Here is a 15045-nt window from a genome sequence, read left to right as displayed (position 1 = left end):
CCCAGCAGGAGGCCTGGGAGCAGAGGAGGTTTTGGATGCTCCAGGGACAGACAGGTACAGTTTTAGGTTGAAAATGTTCATTTGTTAAAACATAACTTCAGTGGACTTGGGCTCTTTATGGGCTCTTTTCTTTGAGGCGATGGAAGTTCTGTGAGCAAAGGAATCTGACTGGCCTTGGTCTGGAAAGAGTGTAAGAATTCAGGGTTCTTGCAGCTGTTTTAGTAGGCAGAGTGCTCCCACTTGGGGAGTAATACCTCGGGAAGTCGCTCCCCCTCAGGTTTGTTCCATTTCATCTGTACATGCCTCTCTTGGCAGATTTACATACCAAATTGCTTCTGCTGCTTCACAGCTTCCACCTGGCATCTCAGGAGTTTGCGCAGCGCCAGGAAAGCGGCTGTAGTTCCCCTTTTGGCCACATCTCATAACTTGGGGCTTCTCTTTGAGCTGTTTATGTCATCATCGCTGTATCTCTAGTATTCCTCGTTGGGTTTTCAGTTTCAATGGAGGCTGTAACCTCAGCAGTGTTGGGGCTCCCGAGCTTGGCCCCACTTCTGGGCCGGTCTCCTGCTGTGACGCTTGAGGTGGTGCAGTTTTGAAACTCACCTTTTACCCTTTTCAGCTCTGCTGGGATTTTTTCTTTTTTTAATTTTTAAAGGTGGCATATTTTTGACAATGTATAAAGTTTTCTTCTGTAGTGCAGAACATAGCTTTAGCATAATCTTGTTTGCCAATATTTTTATTCTCTAGATTCAAGGATGGAAAATTACAGGTAATGAAGATAGATTCAATTCTGCCCACAGATGGTGTGTGACACTGTTGAGCTGAATGCAAACTAGGGCTTTTTGTTCTGTGGAAACAGCTTTCTGCCTGTATGCATTAATCTGGCTATTTGACTAAGTTGACCCACCGATGAGCTAGATGATCAATGACCGTCAACTTGGAGATTGATACGCTTTGGGTGCCGAGTAGTGTCCCGCTGAGGTACTCGGCTGCGTCCATGCAGGCCAGGGAGCTTTCCAGAGACTGGCACGGTTGCCGGGTGCAGCTGCTCCTGGATGTGGCCTTGGAAAAGCCGTGCAGGGGGCCCGCTCCCCGCCCGCCCTCCCGCCCCGTTCTGTGCTTCCTCTCTGACTGAGCTGAGCGGTGCTGGCGGCCCGGCTCGTGGGCTCGGAGAGGGGCGTGGGAGCCTCTTCCAGCTGCACGACGGTCGCCCGTATCCCCTATGTTTCCTGGCACTCTGCTGCCCCGGCCTCAGTTAGCATTTCACTGAATAAATGAACAGCTACTTTTGTCTATTGATGACAATCTGAGTAAATTATGTTAAAGTAAAAGTGACCAGCGGCCCTGAATCTTTTATTAATATCATTTCAAGCACTGGAGGAAATTCACACTTCAGCTTATGGCAGGTGTGCCACTACTTTATTTTTATTTGATCAAGAAAAATATTTTCTTTTTTTTTAATTTATTTATTTATGTGTGTGTGTGTGTGTGTGTGTGTGTGTGTGACCAGCTCAGCCACCAGGGGGCGGGGCCGGCTGGCATGTGGTGCTGGGGGATCGAACCGCGGTCCCTGTGCTTTGATAAGCTTGTTCTAACTAGGTGCTTTAGACCACTGAGCCATCTCTCCAGCCCTAAGCAAAATATTTTCAAGGAAATACAAGTGCATGGTTAAAAATGTTATGGGTCACTCAGAATAGGAACCAGATCATCCAGATTGGAATTTGGAAAGCCGGTTATTACTGAGCTCAGGGCCCCCATCAGGCCCCCACGCAGGAGAGGACCGAAAGGCAGCTAGCCCAGGAAGCAGGGGGCTTTTAAAACATGAAACCACATTTGTTTGGTAAACAAATTCATTGACAAAACAGTGCTTTCAGGGTCACTGTGACCACTACCCAAACTACATTTCCTGGGGCTCTGTTTTAGTTTCCGGTTATTTTGCACCTGAGTACCTGCAGGCAACCTTGCATAGCCCGAGGTTACAAGAGGTTAAATCCCATTTAACTAGTACTAAAGTTTTCTTACAAGTCATCTCTGTAATCTAACTTTGTTTACAGGGATTGGTTAGGTAGGAATTGTATTTAGCAAACAGCGAGTAACAGCCACTATTTACTAAACATCTTAGAACAGTGGTGAGTATACATTTACAACAGAAAGCACAAGATTTACATTTATAATCTAAAATGTGAGTTGACCCATTACAAAAAAGTGTCCCAGTTCCTTTTCTGATTTCTTAGGACTCTTTTCTGAGAGACATGGAAGTATATGTCTATATATTGTGGCCCCTGTTTTTAATAACATGAGACACAATGTAGCCAATTTCTTATTCTTTGTTGATATAAGCCCTGGTCAAATGAACCTGCTGCCTCTTCTCCATCAGCTTTCTAAAGTAGGTGATTTTTTTTTTTTTCAATTCCGAGTTTTAATAGGCACTACGAAAGGTCAGCGAATGGCCTTGGCACTGCTCCTGGGACATCACACATTATCATTTTCATATGGTCCACTACTAAATACAGCTCAGGCCATTATTACCCGTGGAAGATGGTTCCCCAACCCCTACAGGAAAGACACATATTGTCACACACATCGTGTTTAAAGCATGAAAAAAAAATGTACAAAAGAGCTTTTGTTCTCTTGGCCCACTGCTCACTTCTGCTTAGAGAAATACTCTTTGCTTTTCTGGACATCAGGCTTGATGGTGTCACTGCCAGGCTTCCACCCAGCTGGGCACACTTCTCCATGTTTGTCGGTGAACTGAAAAGCCTGAACGAGTCTCAGAGTTTCATCTACAGAGCGGCCAACAGGAAGGTCGTTAACTGTGATCTGCCGAAGGATACCCTTATCATCAATGATAAAAAGGCCCCTGAATGAGATGTCTTCATCGGCCTTTAAGACCCCATAATCCTGAGCAATGGCACGCTTGGGATCTGACACCAAGGGAATGTTCATAGGCCCCAATCCTCCTTGTTTCTTGGGTTTGTTGATCCATGCCAGATGACAAAAGTGAGAATCCACAGAAGCACCAATCACTTGGCAGTTAAGTTTTTTAAATTCTTCTGCCCTGTCACTGAACGTAATTATCTCCGTGGTGCACACAAAGGTGAAGTCAAGAGGATAAAAGAAGAATACAACATATTTTCCTTTGTAGTCAGACAGGCTGATATCTTTGAACTGACCATCTGGCATAACAGCTGTGGCTTTAAAGTTGGGGGCAGGGTGCCCGATTCTGGCACTTCCAGAAGATATCTTGCTATCAGCAGTTCCAACGCTGGGATCCTCCAACCGCAAACCACCAACACAGAGAGGAAGAGGACACCGATTTTTTTTTTTAAGGGATATTACTAAGAATTTTTCTATTCTAGGGCTGGGGAGATAGCTCAGTGGAATAAGTGCCTGCCTGGCAAGTACAAGGTCCTGAGGTTTGATCCCTGGTACCACAAAAAAATTTTTTTTCTATTCTGGATAACCTTGCTTATACTGTATTTCTGTAATAGGACAAAGCTTGCCTATATGTTTAAGAGACCCCCAAAATGGGTTTTAAATAAGACAAAAGGCTTTTTCTTACTCTAGAGAACGCAATAGAGTTGCTCACAGTGTTAAGAATCCAGCCTCTTTCTGCCTTATTGATTTATGGGCTTTTATTTATTTTATTTTTTTGGTAGAACTGGGGCGTGAACTCAGGCACTTGCTCTTGCTAGGCAGGCACTTATTCTACTGAGCTATCTTCCCAGCCCCAATTTATGGGCTTCTATTGCTTTGCTCTGTGAAAGAAAAAAATCTATTTACTACCTACTCACCCACCCACACATCCATCTACCCCCTATGTATCTATCATCTGTCTACCTACCCACCCACCCATCCACTCCCCATCCACTATCTAATCTAATCTAATCTAATCTAATCTAATCTAATCTAATCTAATCATCTCCCCCAGGCAGTAGGGAAGGGTACTTTGTTCTACCCCAAACCACATGTACAGCTTTATTCTTTTCAGTTTAAAAATCATTTTGATGTAGGGTCCCCCTCGTCTGCCAAGACTGGCCCCAGTCCCGAGGTCCTCTTGCCTCAGCCTCCCGAGGCTGCGTCACAGGTGCACACTCCACGCCTGGTCTCCATGTGTCGCCTTTGCATAGATCTGGCAGAGGTGTCCCAGAAGACTCTCTTGTTGGCCTAGTGGGAAGCTGGTGCCTGTTTTACTACAGAGGAAAGGAGATAGATGATCGCTTGGGTAGCCGCCATTTCTGCCATAGTGACTCAACTTTTCAAGTAAGGCAACCCTCTCCCCTTCCCGTTTATAACTTACCATGGGCTTTAAACTAGCTTTCTTCTGGTTACAGGAATCCTGATTTTGATTTGTGAAAGCAAAGGTGAGTTTCATCTGGGAATAGCTGTTTAGTTTGGATCTTTAGAGAAACAAAACAAAGAAACAGTGCTGGGTAAAAGGAAAGTCCAGTGTGGGCTGGTGCAGCAGCCTGGGATTTTCAGAGTTAATCTGTTAGATCAGGGATTGGCAAACACTTCTGTGAAGGTGATACAGGGAACCTCCAAATGACACAAGGAGAAAAACTGATCTCCCAACCTAAAAGGTACCTGGGACGAGTTCATGTTCTCTAAAACTGAGGAATGAATTTTAGGAACAAACAGGTTATGAGCAGAATATATTTATTGAGGGAAAGGAAGCTCCTGTTCAAGAGAGGGACAGGAGGGGGGCCCCCGAGCGGGTTGTCCCCCAGAAGCTGTCTCTTCCAGGGACTTTTATAGAGGAAAACCACGAGGTGAGACAGGCGGGCCTAAGGTGGTAGAGAACATGGGAACTTGCTTAGGTGGGCATGAGGTGGGACAAGACTATGGTCAACCAATGAGATTACAAGCACCATTGCTCAGGTAAATTGATTAAATCCAGTACCAAATGGGAAAGCGAGTCACGTAGCAAATGGGCACGAATACGGAACAGGTCTGTTGGGGGTTGGGCTAGTGACTCATTTGGGCTCTTTCAAGTTGATTGATACTATTTAGAATATCAATCCCTGATGCCCATCCCTGGGGAAGTATGTAGCTGTGTTTCCTCTTTTGTCTTGGTCTTGAGGTGTGGCCCAGATGGGAGTGTCTGTCTCTTCCAAGTTGCAAAGTCACCCTGTCTTCCATCTTGTCTCCTTGAGGGCCTGGCCCTGTCTGTCTATAATATTTCTGTCTAATTCAGCCGCCTACAACAAAGGGCCGTGTCGTGGGCACTTTAGTTTGAAGTTAGAATATCCCCAAAGGCCGGCGTTACAGGCTTGGTGCTCAGTGTGCAAGGCGATGGCAGCCTTAAGGAGGGAGCCTGGGGGAGGCTGTAGGTCACAGGCGCCCTCAGGAGTCTGGGACCCGCGCTCCCCTTCAGAAGTGGCCTTGCTTGGCCAAGTGCCCGGCCAGGAGGTGCCTCACCCGAGGCCAGGAGCAGCGAAGCGCGCCAGCCCGGGTGGGCGCCCCGAGAGCCAGTGGGAGCCTGTCCTCTCAGGTGTGGTCAGAGCCCGGCGACCCCGCCCTGCCCCTGCCCCTGCACACGGGGCCACCGCTAAAGCAAGCCGGGCTGCATTTCAGGGGAACGTCATGGCGCTAAAGTCAGCCACGTATTTCTTTTTAAATTTTAGGTATATGTAGTGGCCACAGTCTTCCTAGGGAATTTGTACCTGTACCTGATACAACTTGATTATTCTTCCCCATTCCCTTCCTCCCCCCTCCACTCCCTGCCTTCCTTCCCTACAAAAGCTTTGTACCACGTTTCCTTTTCTCACCCACCCCCAAGTTCCCCTCCTTGAGCATTTTGCTCCTATTTCACACCACCTTGTACATGTTTTGGTCCTATTTACACTTTCCTTTCCTCACACCAGAGAAACAATGCGGTTTCTACATGCGCATGTCCGCTTCACTGCACTTGAGAGTGTGGGCTCATGCCGCAGCCGTTAGCTAGAGCCATCTCGAGGTTGCCCTTCTTTATAGTAGAGCAGTACTCCATTGCATAAGACCCACATCTTCTTCATCCATCTGTTGTGGGGCGTCAAAAGTTAGCTGCTGTAAACTGCTCTGCTATAAACGTGGTGTGTCCATACCAGGGGGTTGATGTAAGCTCTTCCGGGAAGATACTAAGAACGGGAATATCTGGGTTGAGTGGGACCTCCAATCCTCGTGTTTGAGGACTCGCCACACTGGTTTCTGCAGTGGTTGCGCCATCTACACTCCCACCAATGGTGGAGGGGATTCCTTTTTGCCCCTCAGCCCCACCCACATTTATATTGGTTGATTTTTTCTTCCTCCTCCTCCTCTTCCTCCTCCTCCTCCTCTTTCTTCTTCTTCTATTTCTTCTTTTCCTCCTCCTCCCCTTCCTTCTTCTTTCTTCTTCTTGTCTTTTTGAGACAGGGTCCTGTTATGCAGTTCAGGCTGGACTTAACCTCACTTTGTAGCGTAGGCTGGTCTTGAACTTGAAGCAATCCTGCCTCAGCCTCCTGAGGGCTGGGATTATAGGTATGCACCATCACACCCAGCATTGGTTGATTTTTGAATAATAAAATCATATATACTTTCCATGCATCATAAAATATTTGTTAGTTTTCAACTGCTTTAAAATGTAAAATTCATTGTTAGTTAAAAAGCTGTATAAAACAGATGGCAAGTTAAAATATGCTAATGCCTACTTTAGATGATGCTCTAGAAAGAAGCTCTACCCTGGGAGTGTCAGTGCTTATTTTTTCCTTTCCTTTTTAATTTTTTAAAAACTTTTTTGATCAATTTTACATGCTTGTATTTGGTAATCTGAACAACTAATTTGAAGACAACAATATGCCATGTAACAATCACTGTTGAATTTCTATTATTTTGTTTAGTGAAATTCTGTATCTTTTTTTTCTTTTTCTTTTCCTTTTTCTTTTTTTGCGGAACTGGGGATTGAACTCAGGCCCTTGCACTTGCTGGGCAAGTGCTTATTCTACTGAGCTATCTTCTTTGCCCCTGAATCATTTCTAATGCTTTTTTTTTTACTATTTTTTATTCTCTTAAAAAACGAAGCTGGGGAGATGGCTCAGTAGAATAAGTGCTTCCCTGGCAAGTGCAAAGGCCTGAGTTTAATCCCCAGTTAAAAAAAAAAAAAAAACCAAAAAAAAAAAACCCACAAAAACCCCAAAAAACAAAAACAAAACAAAACAAACCAAAACCCAAAAACCACGAAGCTCTATGAAAAGAAAGCAATATTTTGATAGTCTAGATAGAAATTTGCTATAAAGCCCAGGATTCTCCAATGGACAGGGAAAGGAGAATCTACAGTTTTGGAACCAAATCAGATGTAGTTTTGAGACCATAGAGGGTAAAAATACTTAAAAATCACTAGATTGAGAAAATGTCTGTTTTAGAGATGAATTTCTGATATGAGGCATACATAAAACACAAAATGTCCCATTTGTCAGTTCACTGATGTTCAGACGCCTGGGTGTGGTACAGCTCTTACCATGACCCTCTTCCAGAAGCTTCTCAGCACTTCCGATAGAAACTCTGTAACTGCTGAGTCAGAACGTCCCGGGACACCGTGCCACTTTTTGCAGTAAGTTGCAGGGCAGTGTGGATTGTCCAGGTCTGCTCTTCAAGTTTGAGATTGTTCTGGCTATTCGGGGTCCCTTGTGACTCCATATGAATTTCCTTTTTTTTTTTTGGCAGAACCGGGGATTGATCTCAGGCCCTCGCGCTTGCCCGGGAAGCGCTTATTCCACTGAGCCAGCTCCCCGGCCCCTACATATGAATTTCAGGATGGATATTCTTTTCCCTGCTAAAAAAGTGTCAAGGACTTCAACACAGCTTGCGTCGACTATGTCGGTGGTTTTGGTCAGTGTTGCCGTTGTAACAAGGCAAGCCTTGTGCTGTCTGGCACAGGATACCTTCCCACTTATCTGTGCGGTTTTTAACTTCTTTCAGGAATAGTTTATAGTTCTCAGCATACAACTGCGAACTTGGTGAACTTTATTCCTGAGTATTTTGTCTTTGGTCCGATGCTATCACACAGGCTAATTTTTGTGCTGGAGTGAACCCCAGCCCTTTGCAGTGAGCGGATCCCCAGCACCACTTCCCAGTCACGGGGTCTTTCTAAGGCCTGAAGTTCCGCAGGCTGGGCTTGGGCTTGCAGTCCTCCTGCCTCAGCCTTCCAGAGTGCTGGGCTGCAGGCCCGCGCTGCCACGCCTGATAGCGTGAATTGTTTCACTTTCCTTCTTAGAACATTCATTAGTAGGACGCAGAAATGCTTGCGTGCTGTTTGCCTACTGCGCAACTTTGTTAAATTTATTTATTAACTTGAATAAGGTCTTAAAAATTTGTATCTTATGTATATAGGTTATCTCTGTGATCAGAAAGACATTTTTTTCTTTCTTTTCAGTTAGGTGCCCCTTTTCACCTCTCTAGCTAGAATTTCCAGGCTGGTGGTGGTGAATGTGGGCATCCTGGTCTTGTTTCTGACCTTAGGGGGACACTTCAATCCTTCGTGGAGGAGCAGGCTTCCTGTGAGCTTTCCACGTGTGATCTTTATCGTGTTGTAGAAGATTGCTTCTAGTTCTAGTTTATTGACTCTTTAAAATCAAGAACTGATGTTAGCCTCCACCGTATGCTTTTCCATCGAGATGTGTGCTGAGGTCTGAGGTGTGAGAAAGACAGTGGATGTGCACACCGAGGCTCATTAGAATAAGGCCGCGTGGCCGCCGACTTGGGGCGCTCCTCCTGGCCGTGCATCGTCGCACTTGCCACTTTCTGGAAGTCCCTGCTCATCGTGTCGTTACCTGCACTGTCTTGGTTGGCTCAGTGTTCTGCTAAAAGTGTTTATGTCTCATGGCCATGTGACTTCAGGAGCGAGCCAGAAGTTGCGTGGCACTGGAACTGGTGGATAAGGTGGATGTTTTTACGTGACAGAAATTGCCATAAATATTTGATCAGTGCAGTGAGGTAGAAAATGCTGGATATGGTGGTGCATACCTCTAACCCCAGCACTTGGGAGGCTGAGTTCGAGGACAGCCTAGACTACATGGTGATTTTAGGCCCAGCTTGAACTACATAGAAATACTCCATATCAATAAAAAACCCCCAAAGACAAGCAAACACAAGAAAATGTGGCATGTATACACAGTAGAGTGTACTTTCCCATAAAGAGTAAGTTTGAGCCATTTGTAGGATGGATGTACATGTAATATTATGAGAATGTAAGGTTAAGTGAAATAAATAAGACACAAACTTAAAAAGGACATTTCTTCTTATGTAAGAAACCAAAGATATAAATAAAGATAAAAAAGACAAAGGCAATAGGAAACAGACCGGTTGTGATGAACCTGTGGCACGCATGCTCAGGGGTCGTGTGTGAGCTCTGAAAGTTCTAGAAGGTTCTCCATCACTGAGATCTGAGAAATCAGATCTGGAGGGGGCAGAAGGGGACAAAAGAGAACTGAGATGTGCTCTGTGCAGCACCCCACAGGGAGTGCTCGTAGTGTGCTGTGAACGTGTGCTAACAAATGTTGAAAAGAAAAAATACAGTGAATGTTTAAATAAAATTTATTACAGTAAGACATACTGCTATTGATCTTCCTCAAAATACTCAAGGATACTTTCCCTTGCTATGACTACCCTTATCTGCTTGTCTTGCAACATGTCTTGTAATAAGTTTTTGTTTTTCAAATTTAGATATTTACGATACCCTCTGGTCACCCTTTTTATACTAGTTTGATTTCTAGGGTTTTCTTTAAAATAGTTCAGGGGCCAGGCATGATGGTGAACTCCAGCAAAGAGAGACAGGAGGAGTGAGGCACGTGTATCAGAATACCGAAAAATGTAAGAATGGAAAATGTTTACTTAGGAATTTCCCAAACTATTTTTACATTTGGGTATGTTTGGAAATTTGCGTAAGAAAATGTTGGAAAGAGAAAACTTGATAAAAGTTCTCTGTTTTTTTTTTCCCATAATTTTATTGAGAAACGAATAGCAATGAGACAGTTTCAAATCAAATTGGTAGGACAGTTCCAATAATTAACACATTGCATACTGTCTTCCTAGTGGTTAATTGCTGTACAAGATGCTGACATGATATCCTATTTACAAACACTATTAGAATAATCCCTCTATTCATTGAATTAAGAGATTGTAGCTATATATCTATTCTAACCATTTTGAATGCACAGATACAAAAAGGTCATTCATCTGCATCCCCTTTTTTGTTAAGTTCCGTCATTTAAATATTATAGGTGTGTGAACTCAGCAAAATAATTCCAAAATAGTCCAGTAGCCCATAATAGTAGTGGGTCTTCTGCTTGACTGGCAATGTCAGAAGTTGTTGACCTGAGTCCCCTACAGCTCAACATAGCACCATGGCTTTACTTCTTATACTTCGTTTTCATACTTTTCTGCTGGATGGTTTAGACAAAGATAAAGCAAGACCTATGTAACAAGAGTTGTAGCTTTTGGATCTGATAAGGTCAGTGAAATCCCCTCAGGATTTATCCTGAGATCCTGTACCTCAGATTGTAGATCCTTTGTCAGTGTCAGCCATGTAGATGAGTCACGGCCATTGTTTGGCCAATGTGCTCTCTGTGAAAGCCTGAGAGAATGTTTTCTTTCCATGTGACTCTCCTTAGGCACACTCTACATCATCGATCACTTCCCTCTTTGGCCCCATAATCTCCTTGATCAGAAAATTTGAGGGCCGGGGAGATGGCTCAGTGGCAAGTGCAAGGGCCTGAGCTCAATCCCTGGTTCCACAAAAAAAAAAAAAAAAAAAAAAGAAAATTTGGGACACAACTGAGTTACATGATGTTATAGTACAAGTTCTCATATGTCCGGAGTCTTAATTGACCTTGAAAGGCTAGGGCCAAAATGTTGTCTTTCCTTGCAGCCCTCCTTTTTCTCTAATTTTTGGTCTGCAAACTTAGGTTGTTAACCCTCCAGAAGAGAAGTTTATTGTTATTACCATGCAACCTAGGCTGTTGAGCTTAACCTCACTATGTCTGAATATCAAACACCTTAGGCATAACATGGAACAGGTATTTTTCACCAAGTATTGATATGGTAAACTTTAAGTCCCTACAGAATATGACAAAAAAATTTAAAAAATTAAAATATATTTTAAAAAATAGAAATAAAGAATTATATATGTTTACACATAAGTCCAGAAATCTAACCATATGTTTTATTTTCATATCTTCATTAATTATTAAATAGCTTCATGATTTTAAAGTTTTTTTTTTTTTAAATTATTTTTGTGGATGGAATAAGGTTTTTTTTTTTTTGCTCCGAATGCCCTCAGGGGTGGTTTGGCTGGCTGGAGTGTTGTGGGGATCGAACTACAGCAACCTGAGGCTGACAGCTTTGTGGAAGCAGCCACTTAAACAACTGAGCTAAGGCCAGGCCCCCTATTATTTTTAAAAATGGCAGAAGGATTTTTTTTTTTTGGCGGCCTTAGAATGCCTTCAGGGCAGGTTTGGTTTGGTGTGAGTATCTGGGAATCGAACCACAGCCTCCTGCGCCTGACTGCTCTGTTTAAGCAGGCACTTAAACAACAGAGCTAAGGGGCAGGCCCCCTAACGTCATTATTTTGGTTAGCTTAGCCTATGTTTCCTTGTTTTGGGACTATCGCGAGCTCTCGCAGCACCCAGCTGTAGTGCGCTTTTCCCAAGACAAGGCAATTAGCTGTGTTCGTTGTGTCCAAAGGCATCACGGCTGCCAAAGTGCTCTTTTTGCCGTAGAAACAGGTCAAGTGGGCTCTCGTGCTGAACTCGTGGTTCGGTGCAACATGCGGGTGTCTAGTGGTGCTGGGGGCTGAGCCCCCGCCGCTCGTCCCTAGCAGGCACTTAGTGCTGGGCTATTTCCCAAGACCTTTCATTCTTTGGTGACAGGGTCTCCCTGAGTTGCCCAGGCTGGTGTCCTGCCTAGGGGCCTTCTGTCTTGGCCTCCTGAGCAGATGGTGTTAAAGAAATGTGCCGCAGCATTTCTAAACCTGAATTATCGGGGGAAGTTTTGAAAAGCAAAATCACAGGTCTGTGCAAATTCATCAGGTCTGGGGCAGGCGTTGGTTCCTGGAGATGACAGGATGCGGTCGGTTTGGGAGCCATAAATACAGGTCAGGCCTGGGGCCCCGCTCTGCTCCCCCGCACCGGCCCGTGGGCATCCTGGCCAGTGGCGAGCAGCACCCGAGCCCGAAGCGCCCGTGCAGCCAGTGAAGCACCCTGGCAGCTTCACCCTGGAGGACCGAGGCCGAACCAAGACAGCAGGGAGCTCCCGGACTTGGTATTCGGCCAGTGAGGTTCCGGCTGACGCTACCCAGCAGGAGAGACACTGCCTCGCGGAAGTGGGGGGAAATGGGGACTAAATCCTGCGCACTGTAGAAAACCCGTGGGTCTTCATTAAACTGATTAAATTTTCTAGACAAAGTACTCAAGGTAAATAATGACCAGTACCCAGAGTTTAGCTTTTGAAAGGCAGGGCAGGAGCTTGTTTTCTTAATTATTTTTGTATTTATTTAAGTCAGCATATGTAGAAATGTGGCATTTTATAGCTATTTTCTACATTTCAAGAAGGAAAACTTGATCTCTTCTTGGATGGTCTAGTAGAATCACAACCTTGACATTTAATAAAATTAAGCATCATTCAATGAGCTTTTCTTCTGAGGCCTTGGGAATGTTCGAAATGCCCCTCGTTAGCTCACCAAGAAGCCAGATTGGGCGGCCAGGAGGGGCTGGCAGCCGTCAGGCCCGCGGGCGCCGAGATTAGGCCCGGATGCATGTTGGGGTTAGCGCCGAACCTGCTGACAGGTTCCAGTCTTTTAAAATTCCAGGATTCGGGGGTACGCTGGGGTGGGCTGGGGTGGGGGGTCTGAGCGACTTTGGGGGCGCTCCCCGGAGCGGAGCAGTGCGTTTCCCAGGCCACTGGTGTGAGCAGCGCCTACCGTGCAGAGCACGCTTCGCTGCGAAGCCTCGTCCTGCAGCGGCTTCGCCCCCTTGGTCTCGGGCTCGCTTTGGAGAGGTGCAGGCGGAGTGCTTGTAGTGTTAGAGCGCCGAGCGGCCTGCCAGTGGGCGTGCAGTAGAAATAAGAACGATTGATTTTACTAAATCTTTCCGGAGAGGGCACTGCGGCACGGCGGGCACCTGCCAGACAGCGCCTGAGAGAACAGTGACTTCAGCCCATTGTCCTTACCTGTGCGGCTCGTTGTGGTCATACAGATTTCTCCACATTTTAATGGCTTAAGGAAAAAAATCTACATGGAAACACACACGCACATACACACAATCTCTGGGCTGAGCCACTCCACTGGACTACATTAAACCCCCACCCCCACTGGAATCAAATCGGGGTTTCCCACACTCGAGGCAAGGGCTCTGCCACAGGTCGGCGACTGTAGCCCAGCTCTGGTTTTAGGCATAACCCACTGTATGGCTTCTTGAAGTCTTCTGCTTCCGTAATAGTAGTCTGTTTTGTGTGTCAGCGAGTTTGAGCGGACTTGATATTTTTGGAATAAAACTCTTCTGATTTTGCATCCTAGACCGTACTTCTGCGTCCGTGTTAGTGTCAGAAAGAATAAAGTGAGTTGATTCTGCTCATTTGTAGATTCGCCTTTCTCTTTAACCACCTGGGGACCAGCTCTCTGGTTCTGGGCCATCCAAGCCCTTTGGTCTTGCAGGTGCACTGGGAGTTAGGGTTGTGGTCTTCTGCTTGGAGTTCCTGGGGCTTGTTTCTCTGCCTGTAAACTGGGGGTGCTGATACCTTGCCCAGGATTATCTACACCTGCAGGAGCATGCCTAGCTTAGGGCCTCCTGACGTAGCTCTGAGAGGGTGCTGGCTCTCTTCGTCCTTTGCTGGGTCTTGCACAGCCCTCTGCAGAAATTCAGCTCAGAGCAAAGCCTGCTCAGAATCGGTTCTGAGCTGTGTGGAAGCCACGGTGCTCTGCTCCGCCCCTTGCTCTCCTCACGGTCTTGGAGGCGTTGTGTTTCACGGTGATGACCACAGGAAACATGCCTAAGGCGCCCTCACCCTGGCAGCAGCTGGGCCACTGGATGAGGCGGGGCAGAGTCTGAGCCTGCAGCTCCCACGGGACACTAGCCGCTGTCAAGGCGAGGAGGTGCACAAGCGCTCAACAACTGTGCTCACCGGGGACTGGACCCAGGGCCCTAACCCGGAGCCAGACCCCAGCCCTTTATACTTTTCCTCTTTTTTTGGTCTTTTTGAGACAGGACCTTACTATGCAGTCAGGCTGGCCTTTAGCTCACTTTGTAGCACAGGCTGGTCTGGAACTCACAATGATCCTCCTGCTTCAGCCTCCTGAGTGCTGGGAGTACAGGCGTGCACCACCAGGCTGGTTTGTACTTTTCCTATTTGAGACAGGGTGTTGCTAAGTTTCCCAGACCAAGTTCAAACTTCTAATCCTCCTTCCTCAGCCTCCTGAGTACCTGGAGTTGCAGGCTTGTCATGGCTGGCTATGTGGGGCCCTTTTAAAAATAAAATTTCTAAAGGCATCACAGTAGTCCATACAGATGAGCCTGTTCTTTCTTCCAGCCTCGTCACTTGAAAGCCCTCTGTGCTTTACCTGAGTAGGTGTGGTGTCCCTGAGGAGCCACCAGGTTTATGGAGTGGTGGATAATTGAGGCCACCAGAGTACTTACTGGATATGTTATGGGTTGAATTGTGTCTCCCCACATCCCACCCCCACCAAAATAAATGGTATTGAAGTCCTAATTTCCAGTATCCCAAATGTGCCTTTATAGAAAAGGATCTTTACAGAGGTCATTAGGGTGAGCCCTAATCCTATATGACTGGTGTTCTTATTAAAAGGAGAAGCCAGGTATGGTGGTACACACTTATAATCCCAGCACTTTGGAGGACGAGGCAGGAGGATCACTGGGATTTCAAAACCAGCCTGGGGGCCAGGGAGATTGCTCAGTGGCTTACGTGCCTGCTTGGCAAATGCAATGTCCTGAGTTTGATGCCCGGTATTACAACCAAACCAAACCAAACCAAACCACCAACAGCACCACCACCACCACCACCTCTACCACCACCACCACC

General features: G+C 45.9%; 1 protein-coding gene and 1 pseudogene across 1 annotated transcript in view; one reads left to right on the top strand and one right to left on the bottom strand.

The window, feature by feature from the left end:
* The window catches only part of Saxo1 (stabilizer of axonemal microtubules 1), a 114780-nt gene that overhangs the window by 23105 nt on the left and 76630 nt on the right, over positions 1-15045 (top strand). The gene's annotated exons all lie outside the window — the stretch shown is intronic.
* Positions 2551-15045, bottom strand: part of LOC101578892 — a 29505-nt pseudogene continuing 17010 nt past the window's right edge.

The sequence above is a fragment of the Octodon degus genome, unplaced genomic scaffold (assembly GCF_000260255.1).
Source record: "Octodon degus isolate 3935 unplaced genomic scaffold, OctDeg1.0 scaffold00044, whole genome shotgun sequence".
NCBI lineage: Eukaryota > Metazoa > Chordata > Mammalia > Rodentia > Octodontidae > Octodon > Octodon degus.
Note: the sequence above shows the minus strand (reverse complement) of the source record. Positions and strands in the feature narration are given on the sequence as shown.